Source organism: Panthera leo, chromosome A2, assembly GCF_018350215.1.
Source record: "Panthera leo isolate Ple1 chromosome A2, P.leo_Ple1_pat1.1, whole genome shotgun sequence".
Lineage (NCBI taxonomy): Eukaryota > Metazoa > Chordata > Mammalia > Carnivora > Felidae > Panthera > Panthera leo.
Window position 1 is genome coordinate 127,566,381 of NC_056680.1, and position 27,553 is coordinate 127,593,933.

At 36.7% G+C, this 27,553-nt stretch overlaps 2 long non-coding RNA genes across 2 annotated transcripts in view; one reads left to right on the forward strand and one right to left on the reverse strand.

Annotated features, from left to right (window-relative positions):
* On the reverse strand, nucleotides 1-26,483 carry LOC122209973. The gene is made up of 3 exons (XR_006197862.1): nucleotides 26,347-26,483; nucleotides 10,559-11,894; nucleotides 1-130 (listed from the first exon to the last, which is right to left on the reverse strand). It is a non-coding gene; the product is annotated as an uncharacterized LOC122209973 (long non-coding RNA).
* Nucleotides 16,283-27,553, forward strand: part of LOC122209987 — a 139,432-nt gene continuing 128,161 nt past the window's right edge. The window contains exon 1 of the long non-coding RNA XR_006197866.1: nucleotides 16,283-16,346. This is a non-coding gene — a long non-coding RNA (uncharacterized LOC122209987). The remainder of the gene's footprint in view (nucleotides 16,347-27,553) is intronic.

Sequence of the window (27,553 nt, forward strand, 5' to 3'; positions counted from 1 at the left end):
AGACGTGAAGACGTGAAGACGCAAGACGTGAAGAGCTGAAGTCGGACGCTCAACCAACTGAGCCACCCAGGCGCCCCGATCATTTAACATCTGTGTGACCTTGGTGAAATTCCCAGACCATTCTGGATTGCTTTATCGATATAAAAGAGATAACAGTAGTTCATAGTGTTGCTATGAGTATTCAATGAGAACACACACTTTAAGCACTTAGAATAAAGCCTGGAAAATAACAATAAATGCTGGAAAAATTTTGACTGTTAGAATAGTGGGATTACCAAATTGTGTATCAGCTGGAGTCCAAAGTGTTTGTTATTCTGTCTTTATAGTGTTTCTTTCCTCCTTACTGATGAGTTTAGTCTCATTTTCAATGAGGAAAGATTCCTTGTCACAGTATGAAGACATATAGTAGATATGATTCCCATAAAACGACCAGTGAAGTGTTAACACAGCATTTTGAACTGTTAGTATTGCTTTCATTTACCAAAGTCGCTGCTCCCCGGTTTGCAATCATCATTGTGCAGCTTGCTGTAGAAGAGTGTTTAGCTTCAGTAAAGCACAGATATCACTTACACGCAAAACTAAGATGCCAGCTACATCTGAATACCTCCCTACACATTTCTGTTAGTGAACTGATAAAACCGGGATGTCAGATCATTCATATAATTTAGATTTGAAATGTGATCCATGGAGAGGCTTCACAGATAGAAGTCTTATGTGGCTTATCTTAAGGAACTCTGAAATCTTTAGTTTGACCAGAGAATCATTAGATTCAAGTTTTGTCATATCATAGAACAGTGTAACACATAGGCACGATTCAACTCAGTAATAAGCAGAGAGGAGTGAAACCAGCCCTCAGAGTGCCTCCCTTAACAAATGTCAGGCCTGAGATTGAGCCAGTAATTTGCTTAAACACAAGCAGTTCTTGGAAAAGATGCACCAAGCAGACTTCCTGAATGTAATGCACTTTAGCAGTTGTCAAAAGTGCATTAGCACAATGGAAATGTCTGAGTTGCCATTAACACTGATGAGAGTGTTGTATTCAAATACCAAATTCTTGGGGAGATTGGTGGGGGCAGGGAATGGGTGAAACAGGTGACGGGGATTAAGGAGTGCACTTGTGATGAGCACCAGGTGTTCAGTGAACGTGTTGAATCACTATATTGTACACCTGAAACTAATATTACACTGTATGTTAACTAAACTGGAATTTAAAACCTTAAACAACCCAAATGCTTATATAATCAGTGAATTAACCAGCAGCAGACACTGTTAACTACTTTTGGCTGACTGCCACTGTTGGGAGACAGTTAACCATAGGGATCCTACCTCATCAGAAAGATCTGTGAATTAATGAGTGCCATTAGAGTACTATACCGTGCCCAATGCTAAGGACTGTTTAGTATCACTGTGTTGACTAAGGAAGTACTAGGCTTGGACTAACAAAGAGCTTACTTTGGGGACGTTAGTTAGAAATGATAGTTATCCATTCCTCTCCAGCTCCATGTCAGAAAGATGATAACATCCAAGTAGAGATTTAGAAGTTTAAAGCAGATGAGACTTTAAAAGAAAGAGAGTTAACATTAAGTGCTCTCATACTATGAGGAAACTCATAGTTTCCCCCAAAGGATAAGGTGTTTGCCTAAGAAAAACAATTATTTAACAAAATAGACTAGATTTCAGGTATCCTGTTTGCCAGGCTGAGGTTGAAAACTTCATTTCTTCCTAGTTCCTTGCCTCTTTCAGTTTACTCATTATTTTTTTTTCCTATCTTAATGTGTAATTCAAAGCAGCTGCATTTGCTAGGCCTCAACATCTCTAAGAAATTGCACACCGGGGATTTTTTTCTGCTATCCATCCTGCATCCTAGCATTTGTGACCATTCTTGTTGCTGCCATCAGACACTGAACAGGGGGGGGAAAACCTCTCTGGGTTAGCCAGATAAGGAGGAATAATCTGAGCAGAGTACTCATTACCCTGAGTAGTACACCGTTGACTTTTAGAAATTGTCTCCTTCTCTCTGCCTTTTGCTGGCATTGCTAGAAATGGCTCTTACTCCTTCAGCTGAAGCTTTCCTGCTCTAATCATAGATCACACCTAGAAACCTTCATATATTTAAAGTTATTTATCATCATTCTGGGAAAAGGTCTAAGGAGATGTTGAAGGATTGTCTGTTTTCCCTCCAAAATATATATATTCTAATCTTTTCTTAAATATTGCCCAGGTGGGCATTGGGGCCAATTCCTAACTCATAGCCTGAGTCTCTAAAAATTGAAATGCACCCTAATCCATGACTATTCTTCTCTAATTTTTTAAAGGATATTATTAAAATTTTGAAAGTATTTCAAGCAAAAAGAATACTAATAAATATCTGAATACCCCATCTAAATTTACCAAATTTTGTTTGCCATATTTGCTTCATAGTTTTTGATAAAGTAAAATGACTCTGTTGAGGTTACAAACCCTTAGACGTTGTCCTTAACCAGTCCTTTTCCCTCCATATGCAGAGAAAATTCTGACTGTGGTGTTTTATATATTCTACCCATGTACCTATATATGTGCATATATTAATAAAATATGTATTATTTGCATGTTTAAACTTCAAAATATTGTATCATTTTGTATTGGACATTGTGATGTACTTGTCAAACATGTTTTGCAATTCATCAATGTCAATAGATGAAACCTTAGTTCACTGGCTACTATACACTATTATATAAACGTCACAATCCATTCACATTCATTTATTTTTTATTCTGTTTATTCATGCTTAAGGTTTTTCATAATTACTCCTATTAAAAATAATGTTTTTAAAAGCCTTTTTGTTTGTGTCTCATGGGATACCTTCATGAGAGTTTCCTGAAGGTATAGACCCAGAAAGTGAGCCCTCTCATGAGATAATTGCTTAATTTCTACTTCTATTTTAGCAGATCTTGACAGATTGCTCTTCAAAATGGTTGCAACATTTCAGATGCCCACAAGCATGTGATGAGAACTTTTTCTGCTACACACTTTCAACAACATTTGTTATTGTCAACATTTTGTTTTTACCAATCTGATGAATGTAAAATAATGCCTTGTTTTAATTTGCATTTTATGGATTGCTATTAAAATGAACATCTGTTCACATGTTTATTAGCCATTTGGGTTTTCACTTCGTAAAATGTTTGCTAATGTCCTTTATCTTTTTCAATTGAAATGTTTGCTTTTTTTCTTATTGCTTTTTAGTGGTACTTTATATATTCTGGATACCTATTCTGTGTTTATTAAATTTGTGACAAGTATCTATTGCCAAGTTTATGGTCTGTATTTTCACTTTTTTTAGTGGTATTTTGATGTCCTGAGCACTTTGTGTTTCTTGGTTTATTTTGTTTTGTTTTTGTTTTTTTGTGTAGTCAAATGGAGCAGTATTTTCTTTGTTGGGTTTGTACTTACTCATATTAGTTAATAAATCTCCAGCCGACATGTAAAAATTATCTATGGCATCTTTTTTTTTTTTTAAGAAAAATCAATGCAACATAGTCTTTCTTGTTCAGATCTTTAGTTGACCCAGAATTTATTTATAATAGAAAGTATAGTTCTAATGTTATTTTTTATGTGAATAAATTAGTTTCTGCATTATTTATTAAATATTTAATTACTAATATATACTATTCCCCCTAACATGTAGCAATTTTCCATAAATGTATTGCTTTATCTCTGGACTCTATTCTTATCCCTTGTTCTAATGTCTAATCCTGAAAATTACAACACTCTTTTGATTACCTTACAACCTCCCTAAGTAGAATGAATCCTTTTGAAGTCAGAGATTCCATCAGTTTTGTTCACTGATTTATTAGAAGCTCTTAACACAATGTTCAGTGCATGAAGTGTTTTCGGTGAACATTAGTGGAATGAGTATCTTTAGGTGTGTGTATAGCTTCCTTCACCAACTTTTTCTACAAAATTTGTCAAATTCTGCTAAGTCCTTTGTCTTTCTATGTAAGATTTTGTTCAATAATCCAGCTTCTGTGAAAAATGGTAATTTGATGGGAAATGAATTGTATTTAAAAAAACACAGATATCTTTTCCATTTCCATGTTAGTGAGTATTCCCATCCATGAATGAGGACTCTGTCCCTATTTGGATCTTTTTATTCTGATTTCCATTAAAGGTTTATACTTTTTCTCCAGAAAGATCTTCCACATTTTTGTTCCATATATATTTTGCTAATTCATTAAATGCTATATTAAGAATACATTTTTAACTTTTTTTAGACTGTGTAGGGTCAAATTAATTTCCTGTAGCAAACTTAATACATTTGTTACAAGCTACTGCTAATTACTACTGAGTGATTGAAGATTCTCTTGGATTTTCTATGTAGACAATCATATTTTAAGTCAAAAATGATATGTATATGCTTTTAAGATATTTTTATTCCCATTTTACTGTGTGGATTAACACATATAGTAAAATGTTAAATAGAATCTAAAGAGACTGGTTATAAATTTCAACATTATGAAGTAATGTTGTGCTATATACCTTTTATGTAACTTCTTGGATACTTAACAATTTTCAGACTTAATTCTTTTGTAATATAAATTGTAAGGGCTATACTTTTTTTTCTAAGTTCTACATTTTTCTATACATTTTTTAACAATTTAGAAACTGAATTTTTTCTAGCTGTTACATATTCTGAATTATTTTAAACTTAGAATATTGTTTTAATTCAAATAGATACAGGGGCTCTTCATTTAACTTTGGATAAAAGTGATACAAAGTTACACTCACAAATGCATGAACAGAGGCACGAACTGCATAGGGATATGGTGTTCAAATTTATACAGCCTGTGCTGACTTTTAAAAATTCTTGCACTTCCCTGTGGCAGTGGGCACATATTTTTCCTTACTGTAATCTTTTACTGTCTCTCTCTTGATGAGTTCTAGCTGCATGATTCTCTTGGAACACTCCATTATTCAATTCTAAAAACTCTTGAATCATGTCTGTGTGAATCTTGTCTGAAAGACCTACGCACGTCTGAAAGATAACCCATAACCATATAACTTCACCCAGTGCAGTCACAGTGTAAGCCTAGGAGCATGTTGCTCTGGTTTTTAGTTCTCTCTTCATCACTGCCTCCTTGAGATACACTTCAAAGCATCAGCTGTGCATTTGAGACAGGATTTACTGCATGTTAATTTTAATTTTGATGTGTCTGTTATAATAGGGTTTCAAATTCTTCCTATTAAACTATAGCTGGGATCAAATGTCTGCTATTCTGGTTTTATTCTTATTTGCCTTTCTGTTAACTGTAGAGCTTTCAAATCCAGCCCTTTGTATCTAGCATAGCTTACACCACTTTCTAACTCTAGCTATGCCAAATAAAGCATTGTGGAATTCAAATGGCTTTATTGTTTCCCTTTACCTCGTAGTTACTGCCCCAATCTCTTCTCCTTTTTGTCTAGTAAAACACTTGGTTAAAACGTGGCAATACTTTTTTTTTTCTTGCCTGCCTTACTTACCTCCTTAGCATACAGCCTTTTTGATTACGTAAAGATTTTTACAGATCTTGTCACTATCTAGCAAATGTGTTTCATTCTGGAAGTCAGCTCTGATCTCAGTGTACTGGCTGCCCGCATTGTGCTGGAAAGAAGCTAGCTGTTTCTGGACTGGGAAAGGCCAGGGGCAGGGGTAAGTGTGATTTCAAGCAAAGGAGGAATGTATGAGGTGTTTTTAACTCACTGCACAGTGTAGAGTTTACTGTTACCCAAGATAATACATTAGAACAAATCAAAATAACTCATATTTGCTGAGGACAGGATGTTTTCATCAGCATACTGTATTACTTACTTCCCATGTGCCTCTTTTCTATTCTCTCCATTTCCAAATTATACTTACTGTATTAGCAAGAGTATGGGCTTTGGAGTTAGAACGGCAATCTTGCAAATTGCAGTTCTGGTTCTACCACTCACTAAAAAAGGCGACTCAAGATTTTAAAGGACCTTCTCTTACATGCATCATTCTGTCCTTTTATTGTCTCTTATATTCTAGGTGTTGCACTAGATGCCATAACAGTCACTGTCATAATCACTTGAAATGACCTGAGAGCTAAATATTATCATTCTTCCATAGAGCTGATAAAACTGAGTCTCTCAAACTCTTATTCTTATTTTACTCTGCTATAAACTATAATACTTTGTAATCACTTTATGTACTAACTATTGTATAATTTATAGTTACTTCAGAATAGGGAATACCATCTTCTAATAAGAAGTCACTTTTAAAAGATCAAATTATTCTCCAAGCCATAGTAATAAAATATAATAATTTCAAATATATGTGTTATTTTTAGTAATACCATTGGTCTATCATAACACAACTTTTATCTTAGCAGTTTTCAATAACTTGCTAGTATATTTCCTATTTGTTAAGATAATTAATGATCATATAATTTTGATCATATAATTTAGTGTAGAACAAGAACCAGTTTACCTTTTCCATGACATGATAATAAGCTTTTTCAAAAGTAGAATTAGCGTATCAGTAGAGTCCATTCAAGAAGCAGAATAAAAGAACAGAGAACTTAGAAGTTCTTCCTGAGGATGAGTCCAGATCTCTTCAAAGAGACAGGTATGGCTACCACAGAACACACAGTGTGCTGAGGTGAATAAACTTGTCAGGGATGGAGATGCTCCTTAGAACTGGCCCACCAAAAGGGGAGACTGCTGCCTGAGAATATGGCTGGAACTATAGGTCAAATGATTTCCCAGAGATTATGGCTGGAACTGGTTTGTGTGGGTCACTGGGCTCCCTTGCTGGATAATAAAAACCAAAGATTAAGACCTAAAAGTGGAGTGCCTTTCTAGGACTAGCACCTCAAAGTATCTCTTCAGCGGCCATGGTGGACAGTCTAGCATTGTACCAGCTGGCGAATGAGACATGTCTAAATGGTGTGGTTCTGGTATCACAAGTTGTTGACAAACTCCAAAGTATTGAGCACACTTGAAAATGAGTGTAATATGTTGATAACATATCAAGGATGTTTTCATATGAGGGGTGCCTGGGTGCTCAGTCGGTTGAATGTCCAACTTTGGCTCAAGTCATGATCTCACAGTTCATGAGTTCGAGCATCACGTCGGGCTCTGTGCTGACAGCTCAGGGCCTGGAGCCTGCTTCGGATTCTGTGTCTTCCTCTATCTCTGCCTTCTCCCTGCACTCTCTCTCTGTCTCTCTCTCAAAAATAAACAAACATTAAAAAAAATGTTTTAAAGAATGTTTTCATGAGTTTTACCTACATTTTTCTTTTACATTTGAATGATCATAATAGGGTTTTACAAGACTTTCTAGTGAAAGAGATTTTACTCTAAATTTAGAAAATCTTTTCAAAGAACATTGGAATCAAATTTCTTGAGGCATGAGTAGCTTTAACAAAGAGCAGATTCAAAACTTCAACCTCTAATTTGAAGATATTTAGCTTGTTATATCCTTACATTTATTTAAAAGTGGGCACATTTGTTTCTGTGGCCTTAGTTTTATCTCAACTAAGTTTTCTATGCCTTTAGAAGCATGTTCTTTAAAACTGACAGGAATATGCATCTTGACTATCCCATTTTTTAATGATTTCCAGACAATAGATTGAGAACTGGAATGTTGCTTTTGGTTGCTGAATGGATTTTCATTCCTAATTAAAGTAAAGGAAAAAAAAGTGATATATGCCTCATACATTTTTGGAGTCTACAACTTTTTCTTAAGAATTTTCTAGGGCCCCCTTTTCAAGATATCACAAGTTCATGGGTTCTGGCCCCTCATTGGGCTCCACGCTGACAGCACAGGGTCTCCTTGGGATTCTCTCTCTCTCCCTCTCTCTTTGCCCCTCTCCTGCTCTCTCTCTCTTTCTCTCTCTTTCTCTCTCAAGATAAAATAAATAAATTTTAAAAAAAAATTAGGGAAAGCAGGGCTCAAAAGACCAAAACAACTTGATGAGTTTATCTGTACTTGAGATACTTTTCCAAATCCCAAACACTTCTAGTAGCAGTTTAAAATAATAATGACAATGACCATTTATACTGCCCCTAAAAATATGTTTAAAAATTTAGAGAAATGAGCAAAGTTGAAACATAAAGATACTAATTTTTTCCTAAGATTGCTTAACCTGTCAGAAGTATGAAAATGATCTCTGAGCCAGTGGATGTGCTTTGTGCTTGCTTTATTCAATGTCTGTTTTAATGCTCCCTCTCTCTGAGGGCCTGCAATTTTATTTTAAAGAATTGGAAACACTTGGAGTATTTTCACAGTTCCTTAGAAGAAATATGGGATGTTGTTGTCTACTCAGTTTTTTCTGTTGAATCAAATGTTGCCTTTGTTTATGGGTTTTTGTTTTATTTTAATTTAATCATTTCGGAGAGACATAAGGGAGAAGGCTAGAAGTGATGGGTTAGAGATTAAAGACAGGATAGGATGGTAAAGGGAAGTGTACATTTAACATGATGATGACTGTTGGCTAGTGGCCTGTGCCATGCTTTTTACTGTTCAGCCACTTTTAACCACACTCCACCTTTTAGATCTGCCAACACTTAGGCCATTTCACTCATTGGTACACTGGACACCCTCAGCCACTGCCCTGTAGCCAAACTTGCATCCTCTGTCCAGAATTTTTCTTTGGTTATTTCTTTAAAACCCCAAGGTAGGGGCACCTGGGTGGCTCAGTTGGTTACACATCCAACTTCAGCTCAGGTCATAATCTTACAGTTTGTGGGTTCAAGCCCCATATTGGGCTGTGTGGTGACAGCTCAGAGCCTGGATCCTTCTTCGGATTCTATGTCTCTCTTTCTCTCTCTCTTTGCCCCTCCCCCACTCATGGTGTCTCTCTTTCTCTCTCTCAAAAATAAATAAACATTAAAAATTTTTTTAATTAAAAAAAAATAAAACCCAAGGTAACAATTAGCAAGTTCTTTACTGGGCTATATCAGAAAATACCTATGTTTCCTTGACCCCAAATCTGTATATTTCATATAGCCTTTGGAATCAATACTCAGTATTTATTTTGATTAAAAAAACAAAAAGACTTTGGATGGAGGTATAGGATATGTTATAAATACACAAAGTTGGACACAGCTGTCCTAGGTCAAGCAGAGGCAACAATTACCCATTGCTTCTGTATTCAGATTGTCTTAGTCAGCATCTTAAAATGTGTAAACGCGTGGGGAAAATGTCCTGGATGATTTAAACAGGGTAAATGATTCTCCAGATCCATAATTACAAAACTCAGTTTGAGAACATATTTTTGAAAGTTTTTTTTTTTTTTTTAACTCAGATTGCCATTTTTCTTGGGATGGATATTTAATGCATTTGTTGTTAGCTGTAGGAAACTCGCTAACCTCAGGGGGAAAAATCCTTAAAATAACCAAGATTTTTAGAAACTAGATAGAGAAGAAAGCAGACTTGATTGCTCAATATAAGACTAAATAAAAAAACGATGTTATCAGCAATTAACTACAAAGCTTGATTCTAAAGAAAAAAAAATAGGAATCAAAGTGGAAACATTTTTAAAGAGATGAAAACACCACTGGTGGCTCCATGGGGTATGGAATTTCTAAGAGGCCATAGTCAATTCACATTTTCTTATATCTAGGCAATATTCATCTTTCAGTTATTTTATGAGGATGTGGGGGATACAAATGCTGAGAACATATATAACCACTGGAATAAGCCAGAATGACCCCAGAGCTTTCACCTCTCTCTTTTTCCTCCTTTTCCCTCATTGTGCTTTGCAAATAAGTTATCACCACAAGCCAAAAATGGAACTGAAACATCACAATGCAAGGTTTCATTAAAAATCACACAAAATCCAATTGCTTGCAGTAGTCATGACAAGACTTATGATTAACTGTTAAGTCACTCAAAAAAAAAGGATGACCTAAAAAGAAATAAATATGTTGGTGACAATCTTGGGGGAGAAAATGCCAAGTAAATAAACAAGCAGAATCTTTTTTCATTTCAGTTATAGCTGTTGCAAAGAAAATAATGCTTGTGTAGAAAGAACCAATTTTTCTTATGAAAATTGAGGAAGTCTGCTGTTTAACAGAATTTACATGAGTTCTACCAATGCATTTCCACATAACCTCAGCGTAAGGAAAGATGGGGATGGTCAGACATATGCCCAGTTACTTAGGAATGCCTGCCATGTATCAGAGAAAACTACACAGAGGATGAAGATTTGTGTCCGATATCAGGAAAAAGGAAAATACTATAGGCACTCCCTAGAAATTGGCTGAATGTCCTTAGATACATGATGGTTTTGGGGTAGGAATTGATACATAGGTCTGCAGTCAGATGCTTCCAGGCTAATTTATGATGATGGAAGTGTCACAGTGTTAGGATTTCTTTCATGTTCCAGGCCTACTCAGGTTTTTCCATCTGTCATTATGAAGGCAGAGTTCTAAAAGCATAATTGTGTAATTATGATTAAATGATGTAGAAAAATGTGGAAATTTAGTGGCATATACCACAAATAATACTTTTTTTTGTTTAATTTTTTCCCAAATATAAAAATGGTAATAGAAAATAATTCTATTTACTAACCTCTTAACAAACAGAAGCAGCAGAAGACAATTTTTCCAATTCACCCTTTCTAGTTTCCCTTCCTTGCTCTTGCCTTACAATCCAGAAATTAGCCACATTTTAGTGCTTACAACTTAGAGGTGAGACCATGTACTCTTCCTCTTCCATTCTGATGAATGAATGTTAAAACGTTCTACCCACTTTCAGTGAATTTGAGAGGACTCTTCAGGCCAAAAGCTGTTCTGCCTCATGAACTGGCATATAGACATTACAGCAGATGATTCCATATGTCAAATATGGTGGTTTTGAAGTTACAGAGTAGAGAAAGATTAGACCCTGTCTTTCCGCAGCGATCCATTAATGCTATTGAGCACGCAATGCCTGGCAGATTTACAGGTGGCAGAAATAAGAGATTAATTGTTTTACTTTATTTATGCCTGGAATGTAACAGAGGACTAAGTAATTTGATTCCCATCAGTAATATGTTTCCTTTTGTCATTTCCCAACACCTGTCATTCTGTTAATTCATCCTTCTGCTTATGAATGTTAGGCACTTGAAGGAAAAGCTTCTTCTTCTTCCTTTTTTTTTTTTTTTTTTTCATTCACTTATATTGAGCTAGTAACTTGGGAAACTTTCCTCTTTGTATTTGATTTCCCCTTAGTAGGAAACAAAAGGCACATTCTAAAAGACTGCAGCCTGCCATAGGAATTTTGTTTTTCTTTCCTTAAATTACATAAGACAAAGAGATGGATATGGGTAAAAGGACAGAAGTAACAGAAGTTACAGAAGTAACAGAAAAAAAAATAAAAACTAATAAACAACAGTGACTACTACTACCAAAACCTCAGCTCCTTCACCATTTTCTGTAGGCTTAGTTTCATTGAAATTCTAGTATCAAGGATTGTTTAGATGTGAAAAGATATTTCTGTCCTGTTTTCTTCTTTTCCTTATTTCAAAGGAGGTGATTTCTCTGATCTTCTCTCTCTTTTTTTCCTGTCTTCGATCTGTAGCATTTAAATATTAAAATAATACCAGAGAATGCCAATCATTATACTGGCCAAACATTTGTACTCTAAATCTGCTCCAAGTTCATAATGAATATTCTCTCCCATATCCCTGAAGGATCAACCCCTATATACAACATGACCCTGCTCAGTCAGTCACTGCTATGTACTGCTATGTACCTGCCTTTCTCCAATAGCAACACTACCCCTGCTTGTCTCCTACTCAGACCTCAACAATCTTCCTAGGTGGATAGAATGACCAAAAAGAAAGTCCTCTGTCTTCTGTCCAAATCTTCTTCATGTATGGTTCATGGTCAGTGTAATTTCATGTCCTTGAATGTTGATTTTTTCCCTGTAATAATAATAATAATAATAATGAGTAATAAATGTAATTTCAATAACACACAGCATCAGATAGTTGTTTCATTAAATGTAAATATTTTATATTAAATACTAGTAAGTATTTGGCATATTCAGAGTTTATTCCCTAAATTCTAGCCAAGGTCAAATAGAGATCATTAAAAATAGGTAACAAAGCTTGAAGAGAGATTTAGTCTACCCCTCTGCCTGTTCCTTCTTTTTCATCCCTTCAGTAACTACCAAATTTAGGGTTTAATTTTTTGTTTCAGTTTTCACAAGTGGCCCATGGTTACATTCTTGTAAAAAAATAAGATAAAAACCTAGAGACACACTGAATCATCTAAAGTTTTCTCCTTTGAAGGGCTCTCCCTTCCTCCCTCAGTTTAATCTCACTTTCTTCTCCAGAGGAGGTGACTATTGTCCACAGTTATGTAGCCACTGCTTCCACAGAATGTTTGTACCTGATGGAAATGTTCCACATCTGAGCTGTACAATATTTCAAACATGGGTAATGGGACAAAGGAACTAAATTTTTAATTTTACTTAATTTGAATTCATTTCAGTTTACATTTATATGGACATGGGAGTGGGAACCCCCAAGTAGTGTAGGTTTTTCATCTGTCCCCAGGGCTATTGCAATGTACTTATTAGTTTCCCTGTATCTAGACCCATTTTCCTCTTCACTGGCATGAACCTTATACATGTCTGATCGTATTTCCCTGTTACAAATCCTTCATTCACTCCCCTTTCCCCATGACAGCACTGTAAACTTATTTGCATGATATACAAGGTTGATTATGATCTGGCCTTTGTGTACCTTCATCTTCTTTACATTTATAAAATACGTTCTTTACATTTATAAAATATGTCAAACTGTCTCATGCCTCAGTAACTTTTCATCAAACACATTTCATCAAATCTTAGGTAACACCTCTTAATTTTTTTGCCCCTAAATACTTTCCCAGCGACAATAGGTGCCTTTTATCTCTGTGCCTCCCAATATGCAACACACAAAAACAGTAGGTACTACATAAATGCTTATTCTCCCATTCTCCCATCTAATGGAGAATGGCTATAATGCTTTCAGCTAAAACCTTGTTTAGTGTCACTAAGGGAGAAAAAGAAGTCTAGGAGGAAGTAATTGCTATGGTATATATTTCACAGGGACAAAAATTAATCATTTTTATTCACAAATGTTCTAACGTATTAGGACAATGTTTGGCATAGATTAGGAACACAATAAATATTTATAGAATGAATAAATTATCAAGTTATAATTTTGTATTTTTTATGGTTATCCTTTCTGACCATTGTCAAAGTCTGTCAAGCAACTTCCAGGTTAAAGTAATTCTTGTGAAGTTATAAAATATAGAATTAAAAGCTGCCATGAATCTCCAAATCTGCCCAGTCTTTTGTGGGTGCTACTTTTCTCAGGCAAAGAAAGTCATTGCCTAGGAGAAACAACATAAATAAACAAAACACCCAAAAAATCGACTCACAAAGATGGAATCCCATGTAATACTTGTCTAAAGCATCTATTCCCCACACCTAGAACCTCATTCCTGCTAAAACCCAGCACAACACTTTGTCATTTTTCACTACTCTTCTATTTTCATGTCATCAGCAAATGTAATTAAAGCTCATTTTTTACCCATTAGTAAATACTCAATTAAATACTTTGTTTACCATTAAACTCAATGCCTTCCAATGCATAAGTTCACTGCTATGTTAGCTGATTGGAGCCTTATTCGATGGGTTCCATTAATATTAATTTGTGGTTAACTTTTGCTTAATCTAAAAATCCATTTCCTGTCTACAGGATTGTGTTCATATCCAAACCAATTTGTATTAATTTTGGAAGTCAAATATCAGGGAGCATGATGTCAAAATTGTTAATAAAACTTTAATATGAAACATCTTTTATATTCTGTTCATAGTCACATCTTTCAACTGGGTAATAGTATTAAGTAAGAGAATATACATTAAGTATAACTTTGCCACATTACTGGCTTATTGTTCTTGATTTCATTACCCACTTTCCATATACTTGGATATATTGTCTCAATATTTTCTGTGCTATTTTGATTGAATGACAATTTATATGAATAGACATTTTATCTTTTTAAGGTACATGTGGGTTTTTTCATTGGTAAATGACTCAATATTTTGGTCAACCTTATTTAAGATAAAAATCCACTAGTTGCACCAACGTGGGGATTATTTATCCAACATTTTATAACAATTTTGTCATTAATATCTAGTTTTTTAAACTTGAAGTACTTTCCAGTTGTTCATTCTTATTTTCCTCTCCTGTTGGACCGGGCTAAACACAAATGCATTGATTGAGATACTTAAACAATATTAGTTTAAAGTATTACAGTTATATTATTTATTTAGGATATCATTTTTATTAAAAGTATTTATAACAAGAACACTTTAATGTCAATATTTGTTTTTACACCCTGAAAATTTGTCATTCTAGTATGTGAAAAAAGCTTGTACTTTTTTATTCACTATCCATACCCACTATAGATTTTTCTGCAGAGATAAACTCAGATTACTGACTTTCATAAGCCCATCTTAAATCTTTCTTATTTTGTTTATGTTTCTCATTTCAAAGAGAAACGTACATTTTAATTATAACATCATAATACATTATCATTCATTAGTGAAGATTAACATCCTTTCTCAATACTTAGTGTCCATTATTTTTTAATTAGCTCAAATGTGACTTGTATCCAGAGTTTCTCATTAAAACAAATTCATATTTTCTTTATCATGTTTTACAGTTCATTGAGAGCCCACCAATGATGAATATAGGAGTATACTTAGTTTCTAAGAGCTACTCTGAAGGTTGAGATTGGTTATTATTTTATAACCAAATGTTATCTGTGGAACTCTCCTTTAACTTGAACCTGGTACTTTGAGTTGAAATCCTTTGAGGTATTAGGGGAAATTCTTAACCCTATATTTCTTTAGATGGACTTAATATCCACCAAAAGAAAATTCTTTATTAAAATACATAACTAAGGAATCTGAGCTGTTTCATTTGATTCCAAGAGAGTATAACAAACCAAAATATAGATTTGTTACATAATTCCTCTCTTCATGTATATAATGAAGAATTTGCCTCCAAAATTCAACTCTCTCACACGTGGTATTGAAACTTGTATATTTTTTTTGAAGAGTAAAATAAAAATTGGTTTATAAAGGTAACAGAGGTAGAAAATGAGGCAATGTATAAAATTCTAAGAAAGTGAAAATCCTTTGAAATTGTACAACCCAATATTAACATTTGGACACAGTTCCTGGTATCTCTCAATACATTTACATCCAGTTAGTCATTTATTCAACAAGTATTTATGATGTACTTACTAAGATTTGGCCAGGATTCTAGGCCTAGAGATACGGGGAAAATACTAAACCTCTTCAGCTAATTTCGATGAGGAATATTGCAAAGAAAGAAATACACAGCAAAATTTCAGGGAAGCCTAAGCCTAAGTTGTGTGAGGGAAAATAAAGCAGGGTAAGGGGATAAGGACTGACTGGAAGTGGGATCCATTGCAGGTAGAATAATCAGGGAAAGCCTCTCTGGGGAGGAGACCTAAGGAGCAGAGCCCTTGACTGAGGGCAGGAACATCAGTTATCTAAGGATAAACAGATCAGGAGGAGGGCAGTGTCTTTGGCTCCAAGGCAGGAATGTACTTGGCAAGTTAGGACTGTATAATGCCTTGTAAGCGTAGATTAAAGGGATAGCAAGGGTATTGGGAAGGTGGGAGGGCAGGAGCCTAATAGGCCAAGGTGCAGAGTAGAGTTTTTATTATGAGTATGATTGAATTCCTTGAAGTTTTGAGCAGGAAGGTGATGTGGTTTGCTTTGCATTTTTTAAAAATGATCACTCTGGAGAGTGTGGGAAGAATAGATCATAGACATGCACAGACATGGGGAGAGTCATACAATCTCAAAATGCTGCATATAAATGATCCAAATAAATCTGAGATTTTGTCACTTAATGATACGTTACAGACCATTTGAATGTTGTATGGATTGGGTTAGGATTGGCCAGGGTTCCTCAACAGTGGCACTATTGACATTTTTGGCCAAATGGTTCTGTTATGGGAGGTTATTCTGTGCATTACAGAATATTTAGCAGCATCCCTGACCTTGACCCACTAGATGCTAGAGGAATTTCCTTTCCAGTTGTGACAATCCAAATTGCCTTCAGACTGGTCAAATGTCTCCAGTGGGGCAAAATCACCCCTGATTGAGAGCTGCAGGGGTAGGTAATGCTGCAGTAACAGAAACCTCCAAATTTCAAAGGTTTAACAACATGTACTTATTTCTCACTCTTTCAGAACAGTCTGGTGGTTCTCAAGGGCAGCTTCCTTCTAAGTTGTGGGATCCAGGTGGCTTGTCTCATGAAGAAACACTGCCTAGCTTTCAGGTAACCATTACAGGGAAGAGAAAACCGTATCTTAATGCTACTCTGCCAGAGTGACCCACATGACTTTTGCTCATAGTCCTTTGGCTAAAACTCCTAACACAATTTTTTGGACTGCAAAGGGGCTAGGGAAAGTAGGGGAGTACATGGATATTTGGTGACCATTAAATGTTTCAGCTTCACTTCTAAAGGCACCAAATATCACTGGTCAAGAGAAATTCCAGAATTCTGCTGGCAGGTACTATGAAATCCTTTACCCTAGGAGTGTGGGGAGTTGGTGATTAAGCTCCTAGAGTTGCTCTTGAATCTGAGGGTCCCAGACCCCACTTATCATGAGGTATTTGGTTTTGTTTTTTTTCTTTCCATTCTTGTTGGGCACATTGAAAATGGATCTTGGGTTTTGCTCTCCTTTGTGGCTGCATAGCTTTGTCAGTCTGATTTCTGACCTTGGAGAATTGTGGAGCCAAGGGTTGTTTTAAGCATTGAACAATCACAGACTTTTAAAGGCAAAATTTATGGTTTTTTGGCAGTATCACTCTCTCATAATCTTAAAAGGCTTCGTATCTTTCCGATTATTCTCATTTCCATGTGCCAGTAAGCTCATCTATAATTCTTTTCTAGGCATAGCCCTTCCATCTGTTTTATTTCTTTCCTTTTTTGCCTTCAAAGTCTTTCTCTCTTAATTTAATGGTATGTAATATAAGATTAGAAAGTAGGAAGGTCTTTCCTATTAAGTTTCAACATTTATATTTATTTGAATTATTCTGAAGATAGGTATAAGGTTTCTGAGGCAGGAACATATTATTGCTCATAGTAATAACTGCATTCGTTCCCTTTGTCTCAATTTGTTTTTCCCTTTCTTGGGTCATGTGATAAAGGCCAGATAGATGTGACCTTATATGTACCTGAGTTTCTACTATGAGTAAGGAACCCCAAAAATATGAATCTCAGAGTTTATATAGAAGGATAACTGTTTTCTCTTCTCCTCCTGAGAGAGAAAGTAATCTTTACTCTCTCATGTAAACAAATTCTCCTTGGAAAGAGAAGACAAACCATCCTTGGCTCTTCAGCTCTGGAATGTACATAATAAACATCTGGAGGTGTGGGAATAGGGTTAGGCAGGCCCCTTCTGGTTTACAACCCCTGTAATATCTCCACGGCCCCAGGCTCCACTCCCCTTTGATAGACAATACACACCTTTAGGGAGGTCAATGCCAAATCCCTCCGTGAGCTGTATTGTTTATGCAGTTATGTTTTCACTTCCTAGTCTTTTCCTTAACCCACGTTTCAGTAAACTTTGTTTCAAAAACCTTCACATGAAAATATTCACTTCCTGACAATGCCCTTAACCTAATTTTAGCCCTGAAATTTTGCAATCTGCTGATATGTTTTACTGAGTATTTTTCACACAGGCTTTTTTTGTAACTTACCCAAGATAATAGCTTTTTATTGATAGGACAATTCAGTTACAAATGTCTAAAGCTATTTATATTTTCCAAGAACTAATAGGAGAAAAGGTTTGTGGAATGATAGTTTAAACTTCTAAAGGATTATTATATTTCCACTGTGTATTATGCCATCCTGGTGGGATTAATGTAGAAAATCTTGATAAATGTACTCTAGTTATGGTATTATTTACTATATTAATTTCATAGTCATAGTTATGTTAGATTAATAAGAAAGTGTGGTATCTCTATATTTTCAGTTATATAGATCCTTTCTATCTCAGGGAAAGTTGGTATATATGCTTGATGTACATTGTCTGAGTATTAAAATTATTCAATTCCTTTTTGAATGGCTTCATATTCCACAGTGACTGAACTTATTAATAAAAAATTGTTCTGTAATCTTTTCTATAAAATGTTTGGTATCACATCTGAAACATGATTTATAACATAAGATTATATCTAAAAGAAAAGCTTTATTTTCCCATAATATCATATTTGATAAGATTTTCCCTGAGTATGAATTCTTTGATATATAATAAGTTTTGATTTATTGTTGAACACATTTATACTTTCAAATACTCATAATATTTCATTAATATTTTAGTTCTCTTTTCTTCATGAGTGCTTGCATTTTGGTTCTTGAATTCATAGGCATTTTCACAGATATGACTGAATTCCTCTGGGCCTAGAGCCTACCACCCTCTCTCTTCTCATGTCCAGATCTTCCTGCACCTTGAGGGGCATTTTGTGAGGGTGTGTGGCCCTTCATTGTATACAACCAAGCTCCTCACTATACATACCTCTGTGCACCATACTGGTGTAAGTGTGTACACACTTTTGGTGCTTTCTGTTCAAGAGAGGACAAATCTAAGGAGCAGGCTCATGTGGGCCCTCAATTTGGCCCTAGGGCTCTTTGGACAGGAAGTTATAAGATCTGTGGTTACATGGAACATGTTTAAGCAGAGATTCAGTAGGCTTTGGGTGGGTCCCCTTTTGGTTCTGGACTCTGCTCTGTGGAGAGATATGGCTTGAAGATGGCCAAAACGGGCCTTTCAAATTGTGACACTTCAGAAAGCAATACCAGTGTCATAGGTCTAAAGACACTGGTGTGAGTGTTCTGATAAATAGTGACATGCTACTTCTTGCTGAAAGCATTCCCACATTTAGTGCTTATATCAGTTTTCTTCCTTGTATGTGTTCTCTTATGTAAAGTGACATATGTGTTCAAATGAATTACTGCATTCACATAGTTTCTCTCTGTAATAAAAATTGAGGACTGACTGCTGGCAGTTTTTTTCCATATATATTACATTCACAGGGTTTCTCCAATGTATGTTTTCTCATTTGTGGTGAAATGGGATTTCAAATGGAAAATTGTCACCGCTTTGGGAATTGGTCAAAAGGTATTGAGGGGACTGAAAAATCAAACAGGAACACTGATACACCATAGAGATAATAATTATGGGAAGAAGCTATCGCCTCTAGGACTGGGGAACAGTGGGAAGAAGCTGAGGATATCATGAGTTAGAAACAGAAAGGAGGGACCTGTAAAAGTGGGATCTAGACTTCTGAGAAATAGTTTTTTGCCTGGCTGTCATTGACAAGATATCAAAGGAGCCCTGCATAGTGGGACTGATACCTCTAAGAAGGAGACACTGGCTGCTGCTGGTACATCTGATGGACTGTAATAACACTGGTCCTGGGGATGCCAAAAGAAATCAGTGACTAGGTACCAACTATTGCTTCTAAGATGAAGAACCATGGTTGCCATGATGCTGACAGGAATAGGGAGCACTCAGAATGGAGCACATGGCTTTTCTATCCTCTTACCTTATAGTATCCTTGTAATTAAAGTTCCCCCTATTGGTGGAAATCGTAGCTTCAGCATCAAATAGCAGAGTCCAAGGTAAACAACTTGTTAAAAGGTATCTGGCCAGGCTTTCCAGGGGAATTCTACCTAACATTTAAGGAAGAATTAACACCTATCCTCTTGAAGCTGTTCCAGAAAATAGAAATGGAAGGAAAACTTCCAAACTCATTCTATAAAGCCAGCATTACCTTGATTCCAAAAGCAGAGAGAGACCACACTAAAAAGGAGAACTATAGACCAATTTCCTTGATGAACATGGATGCAAAAATCCTCAAGAAGATATTAGCCAACCGGATCCAACAATACATTACAAAAATTATCCACCACAACCAAGTGGGATTTATACCTGATATGCAAGGCTGGTTCAATATCTGCAAAACAAATAATGTGATTCCTCACATCAATAAAAGAAAGGATAAGAGCCATATTATCCTCTCAATAGATGCAGAGAAAGCATTTGACAAAATACAGCATCCTTTCTTGATAAAAACCGTCAAGAAAGTAGGGATAGAAGGATCATACCTCTAGATCACAAAAGCCATACATGAACAACCCAACACTAATATCATCCTCAATGGGGAAAAACTGAGAGCTTTCCCCCTAAGGTCAGGAACAAGACAGGGACGTCCACTCTCTCCCCTGTTATTCAACATAGTATTGGAAGTCTTAGCCTCTGCAATCAGACAACACAAAGAAATAAAAGGCATCCAAATCGGCCAGGAGGAGGTCAAACTTTCACTCTTCGCAGGTGACATGATACTCTATGTGGAAAACTCAAAAGATTCCACCAAAAAATGGCTAGAATTGATTCATGAATTCAGCAAAGTTGCAGGATATAAAATCAACGCACAGAAATCGGTTGCAGTCCTATACACCAATAATGAAGCGATAGAAAGAAAAATAAAGGAACGATCCCATTTACCATTGCACAAAAAACCATAAAATACCTAGGAATAAATCTAACCAAAGAGGTGAAAAATCTATACACTGGAAATTATAGAAAGCTTATGAAAGAAATTGAAGAAGACACAGAAAAATGGAAAAAGATTCCATGCTTCTGGATAGGGAGAACAAATATTGTTAAAATGTCGATACTACCCAAAGCAATCTACATATTCAATTCAATCCCTATCAAAGAGGATCAAACAGCAGCATTCTTCCCAGAGCTAGAACAAATAATCCTAAAATTTTCATGGAACCAGAAAAGGCCCTGAATAGACAAAGCAATCTTGAAAAAGAAAACCAAAGCAGGAGGCATCACAATTCCAGACTTCAGGCTCTACTACAAAGCTGTAATCATGAAGATTATGTAGATCATGAAGATATGTAATATGGTAGTGGCGCAAGAACAGACGTTAAGATCAGTGGAACAGAATAGAGAACCCAGAAATGGACCCACAAATGTATGGCCAACTCATCTTTGACAAAGCAGGGAAGAATATCAATGGAATAAAGACAGTCTCTTCAGCAAGTGGTGCTGGGAAAACTGGACAGCGACATGCAGAAGAATGAACCTGGACCACTTTCTTACACCATACACAAAAATAAACTCAAAATGGATGAAAGACCTAAATGTAAGACAGGAAGCCATAAAAATCCTCGAGGAGAAAGCAGGCAAAAACCTCTTTGATCTTGGCCACAGCAACTTCTTACTCAACACATCTCTGGAGGCAAGGAAAACAAAAGCAAAAATGAACTACTGGGACCTCATCAAAATAAAATCTTCTGCACAGTGAAGGAAACAATCAGCAAAACTAAAAGGCAATGAACAGAATGGGAGAAGATATTTGCAAATGACACATCAGATAAAGGGTTAGTATCCAAAATGTATAAAGAACTTATCAAACTCAACACCCAAAACACAAATAATCCAGTGAAGAAATGGGCAAAAGCCATGAATAGACACTTCTCCAAGAAAGACATTGAGATGGCCAACCAACACATGAAAAAATGCTCAACATCACTCATCATGAGGGAAATACAAATCAAAACCACCATGAGATACCACCTTACACCTGTCAGAATGGCTAACGTGAACAACTCAGGCAACAACAGATGTTGGCGAGGATGCAGAGAAAGAGGATCTCTTTTGCATTGTTGGTGGGAATGCAAGCTGGTGCAGCCACTCTGGAGAACAGTATGGAGGTTCCTCAAAAAATTAAAAATAGAACTACCCCATGACCCAGCAATTGCACTACTAGGCATTTATCCAAGGCATACAGGTGTGCTGTTTCACAAGGGACACATACACCCCCATGTTTATAGCAGCACTATCAACAATAGCCAAAGTATGGAAAGAGCCCAAATGTCCCTTGATGGATGAATGGACAAAGAAGATGTGTATATATATATATGTGTATATATACACATACACACAATAGAGTATTACTCGGTAATCAAAAAGAATGAAATCTTGCCATTTGCAACTATGTGGATGGAAATGGAGGGTATTATGCTAAGTGAAATTAGTCAGTCAGAGAAAGACAAATATCATATGACTTCACTTATATGAAGACTTTAAGACACAGAACAGATGAACATAAAGGTAGGGAAACAAAAAAAATAATAAAAACAGGGAGTGGGACAAAACAGAAGAGACTCATAAATATGGAGAACAAACAGAGGGTTACTGGAGGGGTTGTGGGAGGGGGGATGGGCTAAATGGGTAAGGGGCATTAAGGAACCCACTCCTGAAATGATTGTTGCATTATATGCTGACTAATTTAGATGTAAATTAAAAAAGATAAAATTAATAAAAAAATAAAACATAAATAAAAAAAATTAATTAAAAAAATAATATAAAAAGATAAAAGGTATCTGGCCAGTCCTCCAGCCATACCCAAGGAAGAATGGTCAGTTTTGGTCTCTGATATTGGCAGATTAGGTACCCAGTATTTGCAATAATAGAATCAGATGAGGGAAGGTCCATTGGTTGACTCATGCAGAGTAGTCCCATGGACACTTTTTATGTGAATTCATGGTTAAGACTGACAGACATGAACAGAACGTGTTATTCTTTCCATCTGACATTGGAGACTGTTCTCTACAGTGGATGCCCAATGATAAACATTAACGTGGATACAAAGATCTTCATACTCTGTGCACATTGCAAAAATTCATTTGCCCATCTTTTCTGCAGATCCTCTTCTGTTGTTCCCATGTCTCTGACCATCCGGTCAGTTAGCCACTGCCAATGCATCAGGAGCTATCTCTCAGTCCAAATTGGAAAATCAAATATATGGTTTGAAATTCTGCTCTTGAGAGTTCTCTTCAGTACTATTTTTCAAGAACATTCCTGAATAGAACAGTGATGCTACCAAAGGCCACTCCCTGTTGGTTCCAGGAATATACTGTGAACCATCTATAAAAGTCAGAGATTTTTCCTCCTCAGTCAACTTGTCACTGGAATTTCCCAAAAGGAAATAGATGTGGTATGAGGGAGAAGAGACAATGCAGGAGAAGTTGTCAAAAAATAATTTTCTGTGTAAGAGAACCATGGAGTAATGCCTTTATTCCCAATCCCTGTGGATACATTGCATTTCTTCTATTGGAAATTTCCAGAGCTGTTTATAATAGCCCCGTTTTTCTTAGACACTGATAAGCATCATTAGATCTGATGTATCAATAAGTTCAAGTAGTACAGTGGTTTGTATTAAAATCTGAGCCAGCTTCAGGCTTCTCTCTTCCTCTGGGCCCCTCTGAAAAATTTTCACTTTATGGGTTTCCATAAATTAGTAAGAATAGCACACTCTGAGATGCTATACATTGTCTCAAGAATTCAGAGACTTCCAGCCACTGTATTTGTTTTTTTAATAGTAAAAAGTGAAAATGCAATAATTTTTCATTTTGGAGTGAATGTCGCAAAAACTAGATCCCAGAAACATAACTGAAGTGATTAGACCCTGAATTTTGATAGGATTAATTCTGTCATCTTTTGGCTCATATGTGTCTTATTAAATCAACTAAGACAGTCTCTGTTTTCTGCTCATTTGGTCCAATTTTCATGATGTCATCAATGTAGTGGAAGAAATGCCCTATTCTGTAGGATTTCACTATGATCCAAACTTAAGTGGACTAGAGTTTGGCAGAGAAGTGGTTAGTTAATTTGTTAACAACTTTTGACCATGCTAGGTAAAAGCTGACTTCTCTTTGTGTTTCTTCACAATTGTTAAAGAGTTAAAAAAAAAAAAAAAAAAAAAAAAAAAAAAAAAAAAAAAAGAGCAATTGTCCTATCAATAGCTGTATACCAGGTACCCACACCCGGGATAGTAGCAAAAGCGTGCTGGGCTTCTCCACGTTTGCTTGCTCAGGTCTGGCCTGGCGGGCATGTGCAAGGGGCCACAACGCCTGCGCCTGCGGGCCCACCTGTGGGAGGACAGCCCGTGGCAAGGAGGGGCCGGGAGCTGCTGGAGGTGGTACTCTTCCTGCAGACCTGCAGCGTGGAGGCTGGGGTAGCAGCTCGTTCTCTTTCGGGTCTTGCGGTGGGCAGACTCGGACTCAGTCTTTCTATGGGAGAGGGCCAGGCTTCTCCTGGGCACCCGCATCCTAGCCATGGCCACGTACCACCGCTGTGACCCGTGTTGGTGCTCACCTCCACCTCCTAGATACTTACACTTAACCTGCACTGGCTTTGCCCAGCCCTTAGCCAGGATGACTGACAAGCCGCTCACCAGCAACAACCTTCAAAACACTGACAGTAACTTCACATGTGGCAACAGGATCAAGGAAGAAATGGAGGCTTTTCCAGAAAAGTTCTAGTAGAGGGGCAGAAGTGAGATTTGTAACTTAAATACACTACACATTTAAATCAATGGATTAAATTTCAGGGGGGAAGAAAGTGAAGCTGACACATGTGGAAATGAGAGAAATATAGTGGTTATGAAATAGAGGCAGCAGTCAGTGAACACCGACACTGACTTCCCCATCAGCAGGTATGAAGTCCACAGTCCTGCGCTGCCCTGTTCTGTCTCCTCTGCCTCTGACAGAATATTGGTTGTGCTCTGTCTAAACTCTGTATATATCCAGTTTCTAGAAGAAGATCAACTACATGTCAGTACTGTTAGTCATCTTTAATAAAAGAAAGAAAAAGCAGACGGCTTTAAAAGAGGTGTAATTCTGGACTGCTGGGGGGAGAGAGCAAGAATATAATACAGTGACCTGGGACTCCTCCCCAGCAAGTAGTCTGGCTTTGCCTCAGGAAGCCTCAAGTCCTCTGAGGTCCAGCCTGGCTGTGAGGAGCCAGGGCACCTGAAGAAGCTGGGTCGTTTCTCAGACATCAGCACACACACACTTGGAACTCCCTCATGTCACTTGTTCTACTGCCCTAAATGGCTTCATGCATCCCCACCCTCCAGAATCTGGAAGAAGAATGCAGAGAAACTGGCTCATACCATCTATATACCAGGTATCAGAAGCTTTGATAAAAGCTTTTTGCTCCCAAAAAGGCACTATTTCTAAACTAGCAGCTTAAATTGGTATAATAACCTGATTAAGTTTATGGCAGTCTCTCTCTCTCTCGCTCTCCCTCTCGCTCTCCCTCTCTCTCTCTATTCCTCTTGAGAGCCACTTTCTGCTGGTGGCTCTTACCTGCAATTTCCCTAGGCATTTGGTATAGGGAGAGGGAAGTTCTGAGGGAGTCCATTGATCCTGTCTTTCATAATAATAGTCCATATTCCATGAGGTAGGGAGCCAATGTCTACCAGCTGCTAAGTATATCTACTTAAATTATACATCCAGGGAATGGGAATATAATCACAGGATGGGTCCTAGGCCCACTGAGTTCATTGTGATACAGACTTGAATGAAAACACCCTTATCAAATTACCACTATATGCTCATTTTGACTTGCAGAATATTGTGGTTTTGGGCATCCAAGAATGAATACCAATTCTGAGCCTGTATTTAGACATTTTTAAAGGTGTGGCTGTCTCATCTTTCCCATGTACCAGTCACCAAGGTTAATGGTGGTAAATGCCTTTGGAAAGACTAGGAGAAATATTTACAGTATGTGTGGCAGTTACTCAGGGTCATTCCTCAAAGGGAACCAGCCTCCCCATCAATCAGGCTCTTTGGGTCTGTGAACTGTCTTAAATCTATTAAAACTGGCTAAGCAGCTATGATTTCAATTGTGGTTATTTGAGTCTGGTGTTTGGTCACCAGACCTGTTTTGTTTTTTTTTTTTTCCTGTTATACAGATCAAATAGTTTCTTAGTTAGGGCTGTCTAACAAAATACCTGGGTAGTTTATAAACAAAAGAAATTTATTTCTCACAGTTCTGGAGGCAGGAAGTCATGGATCAGGGTGCCAGATGATTGGGTTCTGGTAAAGACCTTTTTTCCAGTAGACTTCTCATTGTGTCCTCCCATGGTGGAGGGAGCAAGTGAGCTTTCTTGGGCCTCTTTTATAAGGACATTAATGTCATTCATGAGGGTTTCACCATCATGGCCTAATCACCAAAGGCCCTCCCTCCTAATACATTGGGCATTAAGATTTCAACATATGAATTTTGGAGAGACACAAACATTTAGACCATAGCAAATAATATTTAGTGACTGCCCATATATTTCATTTCTAAAGACACTGTGATTGATTAGACACTGGTGAAAAACCAAAAGCCAAAAGCTCATGTTCTTAACATTCAGATTATGACTTCATCCTTATGTCATATTACAGTAATTACCACTACCTTCTCACTGGAAGTTAAGCAGTCCCATTGTCCATTAATATTCTGTGAATCCATTTTTTGCTTTGAAATCAGAATGTTCAAAACCCAAGCTTGTCATTTCCTTTCTGCAAACTCTGTAGTGCAGAAGTCTCTCCCTCACCAGTGTTTTAAAATAATAGTTATGTAACAGAAACATGGAGCCTTCCTTCAGGATCTCAAAGCACTTAAATCGGCAGATCCTCACAATCAGTCACAGGTCACTTAATTGTGATAACACAGAGCATCATGGATTACTAGCATCCTATTGCCATAAGCAAGGATCCCAGCTGTGTTTTCAAGACCAAAGACGAAAACAATTGTCCTAGGATTTCATTTTGAGGGCTTGCTTCCTAGTACTCTCCTTGGTACTAATTCTATCTTGATCTAATTGTTTTCTTATAATACTTGCCAAACACTATCAGTTAGCAATTAACACACACTATTAAGTCCATTCAATCATCATAGTCATTGACCCAGAGCTACAAGTTCATTAGGTATGTAGACTCAAGTTTATCAAGTCTTCAATTTTATCAAATGTTTTACTACTACAATAACATAAATCTAATATCTCACTGGTCTCTGGAAATAGTTTTCTTACTATCTTCCACTTGCTAATTAAGCCAATGTCACATATTTTAGGCTTGTTGTTGTTGTTACATTATCCACCTTTGCTAGAAATGCCTTTGTTAGGTTAGTCTCTATGATGGTAATTAAATCACCAAATTCTCCCTAACAACACACTGAAGTTTGTTTTTTGATAGTCTGTTGTGGCTCTAATAGCTACCTTCCAATTAGTGACTCACTGATCTAGCCAACATTTACCTTGCATATATGCTATTTAGAAATAATAGATTCTGGGTCAGGGGCAGCCGGGAGATGAATGTTCACACACTGGCTCTTAAATACTTAACGTGGACATGTCACCCATCACTTCTGCTCACCACCCACTATTCATAATTAGTCATATACCTTGGCTTAACTGAAAGGGTGTTGAGAAATGTGAAGGGGGAGAACACACATGTATATAAAGGGAACAGTACATGGAGAGACTCAAATTAACATCGATATTCATGATCATTTTAATATGGAGCTTAGATAACAGGATAGTTCTTACTTGATAGAAATTTAGATTGTTTCGAAACTTCTGATATTAAAAAATGCTCCTGTGAACATTCTTGCTTAAAATTCT